An 18,922-nucleotide genomic window follows, 5' to 3' on the forward strand; every position below is an offset into this window, starting at 1 on the left:
TCTATTAAACAGTCTCCGGGAGAAGGATTCGGGGACTTCCTTGCCCAGTTCAACTGAGTAAGAATGAACTTGCCGAACGTATCGGAAGGGATGACGGTCACAACTCTTCAGAACGGGCTGAGCAGAAATGGTTCAAGGGCAACAAGAAAGTTATTAAGTCGGCTCTTGAACTACCCCCCCTCCCAACTACTTTAGATGAAATACACAACGCGTATCGTGCCGAGGTCCGAGCAGACGAAGACGACCTCAATGGACCGACTCATCGATTGACCTCAGTACAGGCCGAATCCAGAAAAGATCGAAGAAATGATATCAGAAGGGACCTCACAGCTCTACGACCCAACATGGAACGACATCTACCTTATGTTAGAACCGCCATTGCCTCCTCCACCCGCCACGAAGAGGGCCCACCCAGATCAAGGACAAGGACTCACCGGAACAAAAGAGGTATGCCCTCTTTATTATCCACTCACAAGTTTTGTGTGTCACCTACAGAAATAGTCTATGCCTTGGAGAAGCTCGGACCAAAGGTGAAGTGGCCAGAAAAGATGAGGTCTGACCCGATACTAGAAAATCGGACGCCCTTTGTGAGTTCCACCAAGAGTGAGGGCACAAAACCAAAGATTGCATCACTCTAAGATAGGAGGTCGTAAACATGCTATGACAGGGACACCTCAAAGAGTTGCTGAGCGAGCGGGGAAGGACCAATTTTTCCAGAGGATATGAACAACATCAAGGACCGCCGAAACCGCCCTCGCCAACCCGCACCGTCCACATGATCATCAGTGCCGGCGATGATGTTTCTATCAACACTGTGAAGTTCACCACAACCCACAACCTCAGACGGTCAATCATTCACGAACGATATGATGAACTTGAAGAAAGTATCATCTTCGATAAGTCATATACCAATGGTTTGGTTTTCCTTCACTATGATGCCCTTGTTATCACTTTACAAATTTTTGATACTGATGTGAGGCGCATTATGGTAGACGATAGGAGTGACACGTGCATTATCCATCCTCGAGTACTTGCACAAATGAAACTCGAAGATAAGATAGTGTCGCGTGATACAGTTGAGCGAACATCTGGCAAAATCGCACTCCCCGTCCTGGCCGGTGGCGTCATTCTGGAAACCACGTTGCATATCATGGACCAAGACATAATGTACAACGCCATAATAGGGTAACCATGGATACACACCATGAGAGTCATCCCTTCCAACTTGTACCAAGTCATCAAATTCCCAACTCCATGGGGAATATTCAGTATACGAGGGGGAAAACACATATCTCGGGAATGCTACCGCATCGCCCTAGACTGCACGGTCACTCAACAAAGAAAAAGAGGCATAGCAATCAGCAGGGTCGAGGTCGATATGTGATGATAGCAAGGACATCATCAAAGACCCCATTATGGTCGAAGCTGCGAAATCGACCATAGAAAACCTCGACCCCGTTTAATTAGACACCAACGATCACAACAAGAAAGCTTACATCGGTTGCAAACTTCAAAAACCAGGTAAATTCCATCAGTTCTTAACTACTAACGCAAATTTGTTTGCTTTAAGCCATGCAGATATGCCGGGTATCCCAAAGGAAATCGCCACGCATAAACTAAACGTCGACCCATTCTTCCCCCAGTGAGGCAGGTCAGGAGTAAGTTCAACTCTGCGATTAATGATGCGGTACGAGAAGAGGTGGAAAAACTATTGGAAAATGGCTCCATCAGGGAGACGAAGTATCCCCAATGGGTCGCCAACGTGGTGATGGTGAAAAAGAAGAATGGGAAATGGCGGATGTGCGTGGATTTCACAGATTTGAACAAAACATGCCCCAAGGATTCATTTCCATTACCCCATATCGACCAACTCATCGATGTAACGGCCAGGTACGAACTACTGAGCTTCTTGGACGCCTACTCAGCCTATAATCAAATCCTCATGGAAAAAGAGGATCAGAAGAAAACCAATTTTATCACCCATTAGGGGACGTACTGCTACAGGGTCATGCCTTTCGGGCTGAAAAATGTAGGGGCAACTTACCAAAGGTTAGTGACAAGGATGTTCAAAGACCAACTCGGCAAAACAATGGAAATCTACATAGATGACATGCTAGAGAAGACCACATCGACCACCTGAGAGAAACATTCGACATACTCAGACGATACGGAATACCATCGAAGGGATACCAGAGATGACATGCAAAATACTCAGACGATACGGAATACCATAGATGACATGCAAAATACTCAGACGATACTGGTCAATCTTGATCAAATCAAATCCATCGAAGGGATACCAGAGCACTTGACCACCAAAAAACAGGTTCAGAAATTGACCGGCCATTTCACTGCCCTTTCAAGGTTTATTTCGCGATCGTCAGATAGGTGCCACAGATTCTTCGGCATACTCAAGAAGGATAACAGCCTCCAATAGACTTCTGAGTGCGTCCAAGCCTTGAAGGAGTTAAAAGCGTATTTGTCATCACCGCCATTGCTCTCAAAACTAGAATCAGTAGAATGCCTCCTTGTCTACCTTGCTGTATCCGAAGTAGCTGTGAGCGCAGTCCTAGTCCGAGAAAATAAAGGTATGCAGTTTCCTATCTGTTACATTAGCAATACACTAGTCGACGCTGAGACGAGATACCCTCACTTCGAAAAAACTAGACCTGGCCTTAGTCATAGCTTCACGAAAGCTTAGACCCTATTTCCAGTGCCACGCCATCTCAGTCGTCACGAATTTCCCCCTAAGAAATATTTTGCATAAACCTGAGCTATCGGGAAGGTTGGCCGAATAGGCCATCAAACTAAGCAAACACGATATCACATATCAACCGCGAATAGCGATAAAGTCACAAGTTCTTGGTGAATTCGTCGTCGACTTCAGCGCAAAAATAATGCCCGAAGTTAAAAGAAAAGCCGCCCAAACTTCTCCCCAAATATAGGACCTTTGGGTCCTGTACACTGACGACATGTCTAATGCAACAGGGTCCAGACTGGGACTCGTACTCGAAGTTCTGACCGACGAAGTGATTTTCCAGTCCATAAAGTGCCCGGACATGACTAACAACGAGGCCGAGTATGAGGCCGTAATTGTTGGGTTAAGGCTAGAACTCAAATACGGGGAAAAATGGTTAAGACTACACTACTATTCGTAACTCGTTATCAACCAAGTCACATGGACTTTTCAAATCAAGGAACAAAGGTTACAAAAATACCAGACTGAAATCTGCAAGCTGTTGCCCGCGTTCGATGAATGTCAATTTGACCAGATCCCCCGATCATAGAATACCGAGGCGGACGACCTCGCCAAATTAGCCGCAACCACCAAAAACATTACAACCGGAGACAGAAATGTAGTCCACCTACTCAACTCATCAATAGACCAAATCGAGGTAAGAACAATAAATTTGACTTGGGACTGGTGCAAGAGTATTTCTACATACTTGCAGGATGACGTACTCCCAAGCAATAAAAAAGTGGCCAAGAACTTGCGAATGCAGCCAGCCAGGTACAACATCATTCACAATGATCTGTACAAAAGAACGTACGACGGCCCTCTGGCGAAATGCTTGGGCCCAAATCAGATGTGGCGCGTCATTAAAAAGGTACAGGAAGGCCATTGTGGAGCTCATTCAGGCAATCAGGATTTAGTTAGATGCCTTATACGGGCAGGATATTACTGGCCCACCATGAAAAAAGAGGTCACGGACATCGTGAAAAAAATGAGAACAATGCCAAAAGTGTGCCCCAATGATTCACCAAGCAGGCGAAAACCTCCACTTAGTCACTTCCTCTTGGCCATTCATCAAATGGGGAATAGACATCGTGGTCCCCCTCTCGGCAGGGCAAGGTAACGTACGATTTCTTTTGGTTTTAACTGACTATTTCTCTAAATGGGTAGAAGTAGGAGCATTCAGCCAAATACGTGAACATGAAGTGATCGCCTTCATATGGAAAAATATTGTATGCCTGTTCGGCCTCCTTAAAGAGATCAAATGCGACATCGGACCCCAATTTACAGGAAAGAAGGTTATTGAATTTTCAGGAAATGGCATATCAAAGGAATAGTCTCAGCACCATACCATCTCGCGAGCAACGGACAAGCAGAGTCCTCCAACAAGTCAATATTGAACATCATAAAGAAAAAACTTGAAGACGCCAAAGGGTTGTGGCTGAAAATATTACCAAAAGTACTCTGGGGCTACCGAAGACAAGCATAGGAGAAACACCTTACTCTTTAGTCTGTGGGACTGATGCAGTAATACCAATCGAAGTTGGGGAGCCCGGCCTAAGATACTCCCACGAGAGCGGACCAAGGAACGATGAAAGTAGAAGTCAAGAGCTCGATGAAGTCGAAGAACGACGAGACATGGCCTACATAAGGATGATCGCCAAAAACAAACAAGCAGAATGTTATTATAACAAAAAGCCAAAGGTCAGGCCGTTGAAAGTCGGGGACTACGTGCTTAAAGCTAAAACACAAGCAAGCAAAGACCCACAGGAAGGAAAACTAGGAACAAATTGGGACAGCCCATACAAAATCACGGCAACAGCAAACAAATGATCATTCCAAGTAGAAACAACGGAAGGAAAGCTACTACCAAATAACTTGAATATTACTCACCTCAAGTACTTCAACTTTTAGGAGGTAAAACATCCCCAAGTCATACTATTTTTTCCTCACTAGAGTTTTGTCCCAATTGGGTTTTCTCAAGGAGGTTTTTTAACGAGGCGATGAAGGGGACACTTCAAGTCGAAGTACGCAAAGATGGAGGCACAAGACGGCTAGTTCATTGCTCGACCTCTCAAACCTTCTCCAGGTCGACCAATGAAGGGATTAGATAGATTGGGACTGGGGATGGAACGCCAACCAACGCCAAAAAAATTGTAAATTTCCCCAAATGTATGAACAAATCAACAATGCATGAAGATTATTTCTATTTTTTTCAAATGTACAGCAAAAGCAACAATGCTTAAAGTTTACGATGTCGACAAACTCTGCACCTAGAAGCATATCTTTCTAAACATAGGTTATGTTCGACCTTGTTCGAACTAACACCTAATGGCCCTCAGCCATAGCTAAAACATAGGTTATGTTAGACTTTGTTCGAACTAACACCTAATGGCCCTCGATCACAGCTAAAACATAGGTTATGTTCGACCTTGTTCGAACTAACACCTAATGGCCCTCGGCCATAGTCAAACATAGGTTATGTTCGATCTTTTTCGAACTAACACCTAATGTCCCTCGGCCATAGCTAAAATATAGGTTATGCTCGACCTTGTTCGAACTAACACCTACTGGCCCTCGACCATAATTAACATATGACATGTTCAACCTCGTTCAAACCAACATCTACTAGCCCTCGGACATAGTTAAACGTAGGGTTTGCTCGACCTTATTCGAACTAACACCTACTGGCCCTCAGCCATAGTCAAACTTAGGGTTTGGTTCGACCTCATTCGAAGTAACACCTACTGACCTTCGGCCGTAATTAAACTTAGGATATGTTCGACCTTATTCGAACTAAGTGATTATGGCTAAGAAAATCAAGGCAACCAAGCGACAAAATAAAAAAATATACAAGTACGAACCACAGGAAGAGAATCAGGTAGAAACAACAAAGTTGGCATTTCATACTTAGAATATTTTTACAAAGGCTCGTAAAGATGCCTACCAAAAACGCACAAGTTTACAACAAAATAAAAGAAGGAAGAAGAAAAATTACTGGTCGCCGCTAGGATTATCAGTGCCAGCAACCTGACCATCCATGCCATCTCTATTTTCCCCCTTATCATCACCACCGCCATCGGGGTATGCATCCTCGTACCAGGCATCCTCTTCAATCTAATCCACACCCACATCCCTCTCATCGTCGCTGACTTCCAGCATAGCAGGATCATACCCGCAAGCGATTCGAGCTTCACGGGCCTTAACATGAGCATTTTCAAGGGTGACCCCAAGAATAGATCCCGCCGCATGCAAATCCCAGAACACATCCAACTGAGCCTCGTCGTGAATCTATTCCTCGTATAGGTCCCAAGGAACGCTTGGGAAATCTAAAGTATGAGAAGATGATGGTTGCGTAAGCATTTCAGTCTTCTCAGCCTCTAAGGTAGCCACCTGGTCCTGAAGGAGGGAGTTATCTCTCTCCAACTCCCCAACCCTCTCATCAAGCCGCTCCTCTTTAAGTCTTTCCATCTCTAAATCACTCTCTCACTCAAAATCGAGAGTCCAGATCACTACCTCTTGGGCCTCTTCAAAGCCGCCAACCGAGCAGACTTCGCCCGCTCCAGCTCATTCTTCTTCTTAGTAATCTCGCATGAAGAACCTCTATCTATAGGTGATACTCCTCCAACTACTTGCGCAGCTCGACCACCTGTGCGTGGATATCGCCACATTGAGCTTCCATGGCCCTACTAACCTTGAGCTCTTCCTCTTTATTTCTTAACGTCCTTGAGCTTTTTGATGACCATCACCAGCTCATCATCCTTCTCCTTGAGTTCATCCCGAAGGGCTTGCAAATTGTCGTCTTCACTAAACTGCCTACAAATTTCTCGGTACTTGCCACGGTACTCGCGGTATTTTCGTTATAACTTCATAAAAATAGCCTTACACCTCTCCTCTCTTCGGGTGCTTTTAAATTCCAAATCCACGGTCTGAAAAAGAAAGAAAAAAAACAAACAGAATAAGAACGAAGCCTAAATGTTGAACATAACGAGCAGAAACGAGAAGAGTCAAAAAACTTACCCTAAGAGTGAGGTCGGCTATGCTCCTCGATAAAGTAACATCATCCAGCTCTTGGAGGGTTTTATCCTCCACATTGAAGCAAAGGGGACCGAGGGCAAGAACCATGTTCTCCATAACTTTTAATAAATCACGATCCATGGGGATCGCAATAGTCCGCGTGGAACCCTCTAGTCTCACCTTGAGCTGGGTAAATCCTTCCTCCATCATCCTCATCTCATCAGCATCGAGATCAAAACCCGTCTCGTAGCCATCATCGGCAACGCCCTTGCCTCTCCCATCGGCTGGTGAAGGAGCATCATTAGCCAGCTGTGAATTCAACGACCCATCCTGCCGCAAATTATGAGAAGCCATAGCGACCGACCATTCGGCTCCCACCGCCGCAAACGGAAGATCTACGCCCTCAACTACCTCCGCCAATATCGGAACATTAGATGCCAGCTCGAAGTTATCCTCAAGTATTATAGTCGCTGCCTCGCGGATGACGAAATCATCCATTGCTGAATCTATAGCCCAGGCGACCCCATTACCAACATCTACCGACTTTCACTTTCAAGGAACCAAATTCTCGTCGCTCGATGATGATTCCTCCTCCTCGTCCACAAGATGGAACAAAGGGGAAGCCGAAAACTCTGTTGTCAAAATATCTGCAAGCGGATAAGAAACTGAGGTTGAGGCAACACTAGATGAGCCGAAGATCGAGCAGACCTATACCTAACCGTGGTTGTAGAAGGGATGAATGCCAAAACGCAAGAGGGGGAGCCTTCGACCTCCTCGAATATCCTCGGGCTGGAAAAGAAAGAATCTAAATGAGGTTATATCCATCATCAAGATCAAACTATAAGAAGTAAGCGACTGAGATGCCAAAGCAACAACAAAATACATAGACGAACTCACCGGTCGAGCAAGGAACTGTCACGATCCAAAATTAGGTGACCGGCACTCGTCACACTATCCAATACGGGTGAACCAAACCTTACAAGAATGTCCATCTATATGCAAAATAAATACATGTGGAAGCCTTTTTGAAAACACAACCATTTTAAATGATTAAAACATACATGAAACAAGATCTTTAAATCCATTATTTTTCAATAATTGAAAAATACAAAAGAATAATAATATTTCTTTCATGCATGACTTACGAATAACTCTTGATTACAACTCCAATAGAATAGCAGTTGTCTATGGAATCTCTAAGACACAATGATGAAGTAAATGCTTGGGACAAACCCAACCAAAAGTAAGTAAGCTCAATATGAAGACTACCATAAAATAGAAGTGGTACCTTGCTATATTCTTCGGAAAGAGAGTCATCCTATTGCCCCATCAGTCATCATGTACCACGTCTCATCCTGAAAACATGTAAAGTATGTGGGACCCTGGAGAGGGGCCCTTGAGGGCTAACTACACCACGGCGGTACTTAATAAGTGTCATAGACTCTCTCTAACTCAAGTTCCTGGGACAAGGCTTTACAAAAATAATGCAACCAACATTTGATATAGAATGATACAATTATATCAATTTATGCTCTTTTTCACTTTAAACGAAAAGACTAGAAAGATGTAAATCATGATACAAACTTTTAAAACATTCATACCAACCCATGATTCTAATAAAAATCATGTAAAATTATTTCAACTTCATTAAGTCATTGAAATCACTTTCGGATCCTTAGGCCTAAATATAATAAAATCATCTTTTACCTTTTCACCGGGAGTACTATACCGATACCGACATAATAAATAACTACTAGGTGATCGACCTAGCAACAAGTGTTTGATCCTACTTATCTGGGTGGCTTCCCATAGTGCCGTATGAGTCGACTTAACCTCATTACTTTAAGTAATGATTATTTGCCCTCACAATGGGGGACTTTATCCTACAAACCTCGGCAAAAGACTTGGAATATGTCCCTACACCGACACGTGTAGTTCCATGGTAACGAACTCAACATTCAAACCAATCTCGGTGATCTCCACTAGTAACTCCCAAAATATTTGATATTTCAAAAATAGATTCATAGCATATTAGCCTCAAAGGATCTATTTTTATCAAATCATTTCTCATGGCCAAACTAAACCATTTGAATAAAACTATCAAACATATGCTCTTTTTCATGTTAAAGTCATTAGCAAATTAACATCCATCTATCAAAGATACAACGAGTACTATCCATTAATCAAGTTTCAAAAGGAAATACTTTTCATAAAAATACATCTTTAGCACTCAAATATTTTATATTCTTTCCAATACTCAAGTTTGAATAAAACTTATAACATTTTCCTCAAGCATCGTTTGACATCAAATCTTTAGAAACAAGATTTTCCAATGGTAAAACAACACAACTTTCTTTATGAAATACTACTCAAAATACATGGTGACATCCTTTCCCGATTGTCCCCACAAGTATGGATGCACATTTTAGAGAAAATCCATCAAGAAGAGTAAGTATTAATCAACTTACCTCAAGTCCAAGCTTCAACTATTACTGCGAAGCTCCAATTTGTTTAAAGTCCGCAAATGCCATCACAAGTCGATATCTACATTTATGAGTTCACATAAATCATTAACACGTCACAACAATACCAATTAAACCAACTAAGCGCCTAGCACTTAGTTCCAACTTCACAACTTTCATAAAAATCCTTATTTCACCTGTCACACCTCCTTTTTACCTACAACTCGCGGAAGGGAGTATAAGGGAGTTTTTTCCAATTTAAAGTGACAATCGAAACGAGATTATTTTTATTAAAAATTCAGAGTCGCCACTTGGGATAGTTTATGGTGTCCCAAGTCACCGGTTCAAATCCTGAATCGAGGAAAAGATTGACTCTGTATTATAGTCCGCGAACTAGAAATCCGGGTACAGAATTTTGTTAACCCGGGAGAAGGTGTTAGGTATTCCCGAGTTCCGTGGTTCGAACACGGTCGCTCAACTGTTATAATTGGCCTATTATCTAATTTTAATACATTTTTAGCCTATGTGCATTTTATCCTTTTAAACCGATTTTATTTAATTATTTTTAGGAGAGATTCAACGTTATCTAAAACACGTCTTGAACCACGTCACATAAATGCACCCGCAGTCAACGACACATTTTATTTAACGTTGTTAGGATTTTGATTTGTGTCACATAAATGCACACCCGAGTTTAGGAAGGTAAATTTAAATTATGCGCCTGGAGCAACTACGCACTTTTAATTATTCTTCCTAAACTTTGAGATTATTGTGTGGCCAAAAGTATATGGAAAAAAAAAGATACTCAATTCACGTAAATCCATATCTGCCTGGATTATTAATTAATTTGCATGAGTACCACTACTAGAATTCGGCCAAAAAGCGACCAAATATTGGCGACCAAATTTGGTCTGTTAAGAAAAGCGACCAAAGTTGGTCGCCAAACTACCGAAAATAATAAAAAAAATATTTGAAATAATTTAGCGACCATAGTTGGTCGCTATTTGGACGCAAATTTAGTCAAACTGTTGACTGGACTGGTCAGACTTGCTTGGTCAAAGATACACTGAGTTTAGCGACCAATGTTGGTCGCAAAAGTGGGACCCACACAATTTTTTTTAATAATTTTATTATTATTTTATAAAACTTATAAAATATAAATATATATAATTTAAAACTTGCGACCAAAGTTGGTCGCTAACTGAAGGATAAGAAGATAGCGACCAACTTTGGTCGCTAAAGTGGGACCCAGTTATAATATTTTAATAAATATATATTTATGTAAAAAATTTATAAAATATAAATAAATATAATTCAAACTTTAGCGACCAAAGTTGGTCGCCAATGTGGGACCCAGTTCTAACGTTTAACAATTTTTATTATTAATTTAAATATTATATAAAATATAAATAAATCTGATTAAATTTTAGTGACCAAATTTGGTCTCTAATTTAAATTCATGTATATTTAGTGACCGACTTTGGTCGCTAAATTAAATTCATTTAAAGTTAGCGACCAAAGTTGGTCTCTATATGGTCAAATTTAAAAATCACTTTTGTGTTTACTATGTAAATAATATAAATGTAAGTCGTTAATAATTTTGTAATACAAGGGATGAATAGTACTACGAAGCGGGCGTGTGTGTCTATATATACAATATATGTACTTACGCTATACTATGCACTAAGTATAAGTGTATGAGGTAATACCGTATCGAATATAGCTTATATATATATAATATATGTACTTACGCTATACTATACACTAAGTATAAGTGTATGAGGTAATACCGTATCGAATACAGCTTATATATATAATATATATACTTACGCTATACTATGCACTAACTATAAGTGTATTAGGTAATACCGTATCGAATACAACTTATATATATATAATATATATACTTACGCTATACTATGCACTAAGTATAAGTGTATGAGGTAATACCGTATCGAATACAGCTTATATATATATATATATATATATATATATATATATATATATATATATATATATAATATATGTACTTACGCTATACTATGCACTAACTATAAGTGTATTAGGTAATACCGTATCGAATACAACTTATATATATACTTACGCTATAATATGCACTAAGTATAAGTGTATGAGGTAATACCGTATCGAATACAGCTTATATATATAATATATGTACTTACGCTATACTATGCACTAAGTATAAGTGTATGAGGTAATACCGTATCGAATATAGCTTATATATATATAATATATGTACTCACGCTATACTATGCACTAAGTATAAGTGTATGAGGTAATACCGTATCAAATACAGCTTATATATATATACAATATATATACTTACGCTATACTATGCACTAAGTATAAGTGTATTAGGTAATACCGTATCGAATATAGCTTATATATATATATATATATATATATATATATATATATAATATGTACTTACGCTATACTATGCACTAAGTATAAGTGTATTAGGTAATACCGTATCGAATATAGCTTATATATATATATATATATATATAATATGTACTTACGCTATACTATGCACTAAGTATAAGTGTATGAGGTAATACCGTATCGAATATAGCTTATATATATACAATATATGTACTTACGCTATACTATGCACTAAGTATAAGTGTATGAGGTAATACCGTATCGAATACAGCTTATATATATATATATATATATATATGTACTTACGCTATACTATGCACTAAGTATAAGTGTATGAGGTAATACCGTATCGAATACAACTTATATATATACAATATATATACTTACGCTATATTATGCACTAAGTATAAGTGTACTAGGTAATACCGTATCGAATACAGCTTATATATATATAATATATGTACTTACGCTATACTATGCACTAAGTATAAGTGTATGAGGTAATACCGTATCGAATACAGCTTATATATATACAATATATATACTTACGCTATATTATGCACTAAGTATAAGTGTACTAGGTAATACCGTATCGAATACAGCTTATCTTATATATATATATATATAATATATGTACTTACGCTATACTATGCACTAAGTATAAGTGTATGAGGTAATACCGTATCGAATACAGCTTATATATATACAATATATATACTTACGCTATATTATGCACTAAGTATAAGTGTACTAGGTAATACCGTATCGAATACAACTTATATATATATATAATATATGTACTTACGCTATACTATGTACTTACGCTATACTATGCACTAAGTATAAGTGTATGAGGTAATACCGTATCGAATACAACTTATATATATACAATATATATACTTACGCTATATTATGCACTAAGTATAAGTGTACTAGGTAATACCGTATCGAATACAGCTTATATATATATAATATATGTACTTACGCTATACTATGCACTAAGTATAAGTGTATGAGGTAATACCGTATCGAATACAGCTTATATATATACAATATATATACTTACGCTATATTATGCACTAAGTATAAGTGTACTAGGTAATACCGTATCGAATACAACTTATATATATATATAATATATATATATATATATATATATATAATATATGTACTTACGCTATACTATGCACTAAGTATAAGTGTATGAGGTAATACCGTATCGAATATAGCTTATATATATATATATATAATATATATACTTACGTTATACTATGCACTAACTATAAGTGTATTAGGTAATAGCGTATCGAATAATAGCGTATCGAATACAGCTTATATATATATATATACTTGACATAGCGACCAACTTTGGTCGCTATTTTGGTCAAACGGTCAGAATATAGCGACCAAAGTTGGTCGCTATTTCTAAAAATTCAAAACTGCTTTACCCACCAAAATAGCGACCAACGTTGGTCGCTATTTTAATTACATATTTCTCAAAACCGGGATCCCCTCCCATTCTTTCTAAAAAATTCCCAAAATCCCTCTTTTCTCTCTCACACTCAAACTCCACCCCCCTTCCAACTCCCACCACCAGGCCCCACCCACGCCACCAACGACCACCGCTCAGCTGCCGCCGTCGCCGTCGCCTCTGCCGCTGTTGCGTCTCTCCTTCTCCACCTCCTAAAAATTCAAGGTTAGAATTACAAACCTAGGGTTTCAATTAGTGTTTCAATTGTTTATTGTTTCAACCTAGAATTAGTGTTTCAATTGATTATTTAACATTGTATTTTATAGAAACCTAGGGTTTAGATTGTATTTATCATTATTTAACATTTTATAGAAATCTAGGGTTTAGGGTATGGGTTGAATATTTAGGCTAGGCTTTATTGAGTATTTCTCCTTCAATATTTTAGTAAGCAATATATACTAATTTAATGTCAAAGACTTGATTCATAGGTAGATATATATTAGGGTATAAATTGAACTTTTAGTTTAATCTTGATTAGTTTATAGGTAGATATTTAATATAGACACATGATAGTATATTTGGATTTTCTCTTAAAGTTCAAGACAATGTTAATGTTTAAGGCCTTAAGCGAATCGTTGCGTGGCTCTTGTTTGAGTACAACGAGTCGCCCACTTTTAGGATATAAATTGAACTTTTAGTTTAAGTTTAAACTCATAGGATACGAATATAACTTATAGTTTTTTTAGATTTTGTTCTTGTGAATTGAACTTGTAGGATATAAATTGAACCTTTTAGGATACGAGTTGAATTTTTAGGATATGAATTGAACCTTTTAGGTATGAGTTGAACCTTTAGGATATAAATTGAACTTAAACTCGTAGGATATGAATATAACTTTTAGGATATAAATTGAAGCTTTTATATATGAGTTGAACCGTTAGGATATGACTTGAACTATTGTGGATATAAATTGAACCTTTTAGGATATGAGTTGAATTTTTAGGATATGAATTGAACCTTTTAGGAATGAGTTGAAGCTTTTAGGATATAAATTGAACTTTTAGTTTAAGTTTAAACTCGTAGGATATGAATATAACTTTTAGGATATAAATTGAAGTTTTTATGTATGAGTTGGACCTTTAGGATATGACTTGAACTTTTGTGGATATGAATTGAAGCTTTTATGTATGAGTTGAACCTTTAGGATATAAATTGAACCTTTTAGGTATGAGTTGAACCTTTAGGATATGAATTGAAATTTTGGTTTATGTTTTAGAATTTTAGATCGCGGGAGGATTTTGTAGAAGAGGTTGATGACGTTATTAGACATGCAATGGAACTTCCACCAAGAATAACTAAGATAAAGTACCTGGCAGAATGTGCCTTTAATTGTTATTCTCATTAGCGACAATGATGATGAGAAGACAATGACATGTGTTTAAAATAGTGATTGTGTAGGTAGGAATTTAGTATTTCCTAAGTAGATAAAAGAAGAGCTTATAGAGGAATTCTGTACTTCATTTTCCATAAGGAAAAGAAGTTTGATTGAGAGTGACAAGGTTGATGAAGATGGATGGTTTTCCGTTGGTCGTCGCAGTTCCCATAAAATGGGGATCATAAGACTCTATGATGACAGAGATTATAGGAAGTTTTGTACTCAACTTTCTTTCGAGTCTGATCCGTACAAGCTTAATGTGATATTGGTTCGGATTCAGATAATGATTTGACCGACAAAAGTATGGAAATGCTCTTAAAAAGAATTAAATGTAAAATATTTTTCAGCTTCCTTCTCGACCAAGAAAAATGTTTTACCTTTAATTCTTTTTAAGAGCATTTCCATACTTTTATCGGTCAAATTATTGTCTGAATCTGAAGAAATATCATCCAATATCACATTAAGCTTGTACGGATCAGACTTGGAAGAAAGTTGAGCACAAAACTTCCTATAATCTTTGTCATCATAAAGTCTTATGATCCACGTTTTATGGGAACTGCAACGACCAACGGAAAACCATCCGTCTTCATCAACCTTGTCACTCTCAATCAAACTTCTTTTCCTCATGGAAAATGAAGTACATAATTCCTCTATAACCTCTTTTATCGACTTAGGAAATGTTAAATCCTACCTACACCGTCACTTTTTGAAACACATGTCGTTGCCTTCTTATTATCATTATAGCTAATGAGATAAACAATTGATCAAAGACACACTCCGTCATGTACCGTATCCAAGTTATTCTCTGTATCAAAGTTCATCTCGAGTAATAGTACCACGAGGATAATCACCAAAGCCACCAAACAACTTTATGATGCCAATGAAGCAAGATGAGCTATTCAATGAAACTCGTATTATAAAGAAGAAGAAAGAGACTAATTCAGAAAGGAGGGTCGAGCCTCGACTACATACATGTAAGTTTTTTACTTTTCATTAAATATTTTGATTTGCTTTTATATAAATTTTGAAATTCTAATTCAATATAATTTTTCATATAGGTTCAATTCGCTTCACATCTGACGTGGTGGAATTCATACGCAGTCAACCACCTAATGAGCCGAGCGAGGCAATCCAACTTGCAGACGAGGATGATGAAAGAACAATCCTTCAGTACTTTATATACTATTGTGTTAGTTCTATTGTGTAAGAACTAATTTACATTGTGTTAGTTCTATTGTGTTAGAACTAATTTACATACCAATTTACTATTGTGTTAGTTCTCTTTAGTTCGAATGAGCTTGTAATAAGCGTTAACTTAGTTTTGTTAGCTTAATGTGTTAGTTCTATTGAACTTTATTCTTTGTTGCTTTTAATTGCTTTTTATTGTTGTTGTTGTTGGCATAAATGCATATTTAGGAAATTGGTATGGCTCGCAGGTGGTGTAGCTGCAAAAACAGGCAGTTTCTGCCAAAATAATACACAGAAAAGCGACCAAAGTTGGTCTCTATTTGGTCGCTTTTCATGTTAAAAAAATAATTTTCTGGAGAATAGCGACCAACTTTGGTCGCTATTTACCCAGATTTCTACAAAAAGCGACCAAACTTGGTCGCTATTTCATTAAAAAAAATAAAATTTCTGGTGATATAGCGACCAAAGTTGGTCGCTAATATTTAAAAAATAAATTAAATCCATGTATTTAGGGACCAAAGTTGGTCGCTAGTTTAATAAAATAAATAAATAATTGAATACAAAAGCGACCAAAATTGGTCTCTAGTTTCCAGATTTTAAAATATAATATTTGGTTTAGAGACCAAAGTTGGTCGCTTTTTAGTGATTAATAATAAATAAATAAATAATATATTTTTTATTTAGAGACCAACTTTGGTCGCCAAATTTATATTATTAAATTAATAAAGCGACCAAAGTTGGTCTCTTTAGTCAATATCCGGAAAAAATGGGTCCATTTAGCTTAGAGACCAAAGTTGGTCGCTAATTAGCGACCAACTTTGGTCCCTAAATAAAAAGGACCATCAATATAGCTACCAGACACTTTTGGTCGCTATTTAGCCAAAAAGCGACCAAATCTCTTTTTCCCAGAATTCTAGTAGTGAATTCAGCAATGGCTTTCCTACTCTTTTAGTTCAATCAACCAAATAGCCCAGTGAAATACATTATTGTCCAGCATATCAAAGTAATATAATTTTGGCCTATTTACTATTCAAACTTAGCACCGCCTCTAGGTTGTTATTAGGAACCAAGGACAGAATGATCTTATATCATAAGAAACACAATGAACTCTTAAACAAATTCATCATCAAACATGACATGGCCTCAATGGTCTTTGTATAATATGTGTGACAAGAAATGTACGTAGTCTTCAAAAAGTTCAACTAAGAGAGAGATCCACACAGCATTGTTAACATTTCCAATAGAATCCTTATTACCTCATGCAGTCATACTCATACAAATCACTAGTTTTAATGGCGGCATCCACATTCATGAGAGGCTCCAAATAAACAAAATAATCCACAAAATATAGCTATGAACTACTAGCTCAAACAATCCATACACAAGTAATAAAAAACTGCCAAAATTAACTAATACATGATGTCGAACTAAAATAGTAATGAAGAGAAGATAGAATGGAGCTTTTGCAGCCAAAATTCGAAATAAGCCTTTGAATACAACCTGAAGCAAAATCGAACAAAGAACCCGAACAAGACATGCGACAGGAGCACTCGCGCGGCTATCTCGACGACCTCGAAGCTCGCTGGAAACCTCGAACTAAACTAGAAAAATGAAACCAACGAACTATATGATAGTAGCGGGTGATTTGGAGTTGTTTCGGGAGGTTTCTCGGCGAAAATGGCAGCCATTCGAGCTATTGTTCTATGCGAACATGAGGCTGTTTTCTTGTGTTTTCAGCTACTTGTGGTGGAGTTACGGCTGAAAACGACAACTAGCTAGGAGCTGGGTTCAGCGGCAAGAATGGAGTTGACGCCAACAACTCATTTCGGGTTGTTGTGATGAAAGCGGGGTCCGTTTTTGTGTGATGGAGAAGACAGATCCGATCAGGATCTGCGGCGGATCTAATGAAGAAGCAGCAGCAGCTCCAAGTTCTTTGGAAGAAGAAGGAGCTCAACCCTTTTTTGGTCCAAGCCGTGAAGAAGATGACGCTGGGGGGAGCTGGTCGTCTGGTTGAGGAAGACGACGTGGGGGGCGTGTTCTGCGTGTGTTTATGGCGGGAGATGAAGGATGAAGAAGATGAAGGTTAGGGCAACGACTGCTTCTCCATTATCTTAGGTCTTTTAGGTCTTGGGTCTTTTGGTTGGAGAAGAAGCTTCAGAAAACGGCAAAAAAAAAAAAAAATCTACTTTTTTTTAGGGTGTAGGTACTATTATATAGGAGTAGGAATTAGGTTAGGAGTATGGGCGTAGGAATTATGGGTTTGAGAATTATGGGTTAGGTCCAAAATTAAACCTAAAAATGGGTTGGTCGAGCCCCAAGTTTTATCCTCTCCCTGCGAACGAGATTAAAATACGACCTCATTTATTAATTAGTCCTACTTAAATAGAATAGCTATTAAAATAAGACTGACCGTTAAAATAAAATTATTTTTGGTATTTTTTAATATTAAAAATGACTACAAAACATTAATGAACCTATTTTTGTATTTTTTTAAAAAAATTTATGAAAGATCCATACTAAAATATTTTTTGTAATTTTCATTTTTCTTGTAATAAAATAAAGTAAAAGAGTCAAAATGAGTTGAAATAGCTATATTAGGCCTTAATTAAATATTTACGTGCTAAAATATAAAAAATCTTGGGGAGGGTCAAAAATTACATGTCTACAGCTGCCCCTCTTTGACTGAAAATACGAAGTATATTCAGACAAAGAATGACTAGACAGGTTTTTTGACCCGACCCTTATTTGGGAGAGACTAAAACTAAGAAAAAAAGGGAATGTGACCGAGCCCTGGTATCTGAGCTGCCTACATATCCTTGGCTATAAAGGAATCAGGTCACGTGTAGTTCAGAGGTGAGTGAGATGATGGAGTATACCGAGGTGGAGAGCCGGTCGAGGTGCCGTTCCGCCGAGGTTCCGATCCGCGGTCCTGTTATTACATCAAAATCAAAAATTAAAAAGACTAACTAAGTCTGTCAACTATGAGTTACAAGATTCCTATCTATAAGTCTTCTGAAGCTTGATCTTGAGTCTTGAGTGGTTCTTCATGCAGACTTTAGATTTGAACCTTGACGCTTGCTAGTTGTAGGTGCTAGTTCATCCTTCTTCAGCTTTTCGGATCAAGACCAGGTATGCAATGCTTGTGACCTCGGCCATGTCTTGAGCAACCCATATCTTTCATCAACTTTTGCATTTGGATTCAGTTCTTG

Source organism: Nicotiana tabacum, chromosome 22 (assembly GCF_000715075.1).
Source record: "Nicotiana tabacum cultivar K326 chromosome 22, ASM71507v2, whole genome shotgun sequence".
NCBI classification, from domain to species: domain Eukaryota; kingdom Viridiplantae; phylum Streptophyta; class Magnoliopsida; order Solanales; family Solanaceae; genus Nicotiana; species Nicotiana tabacum.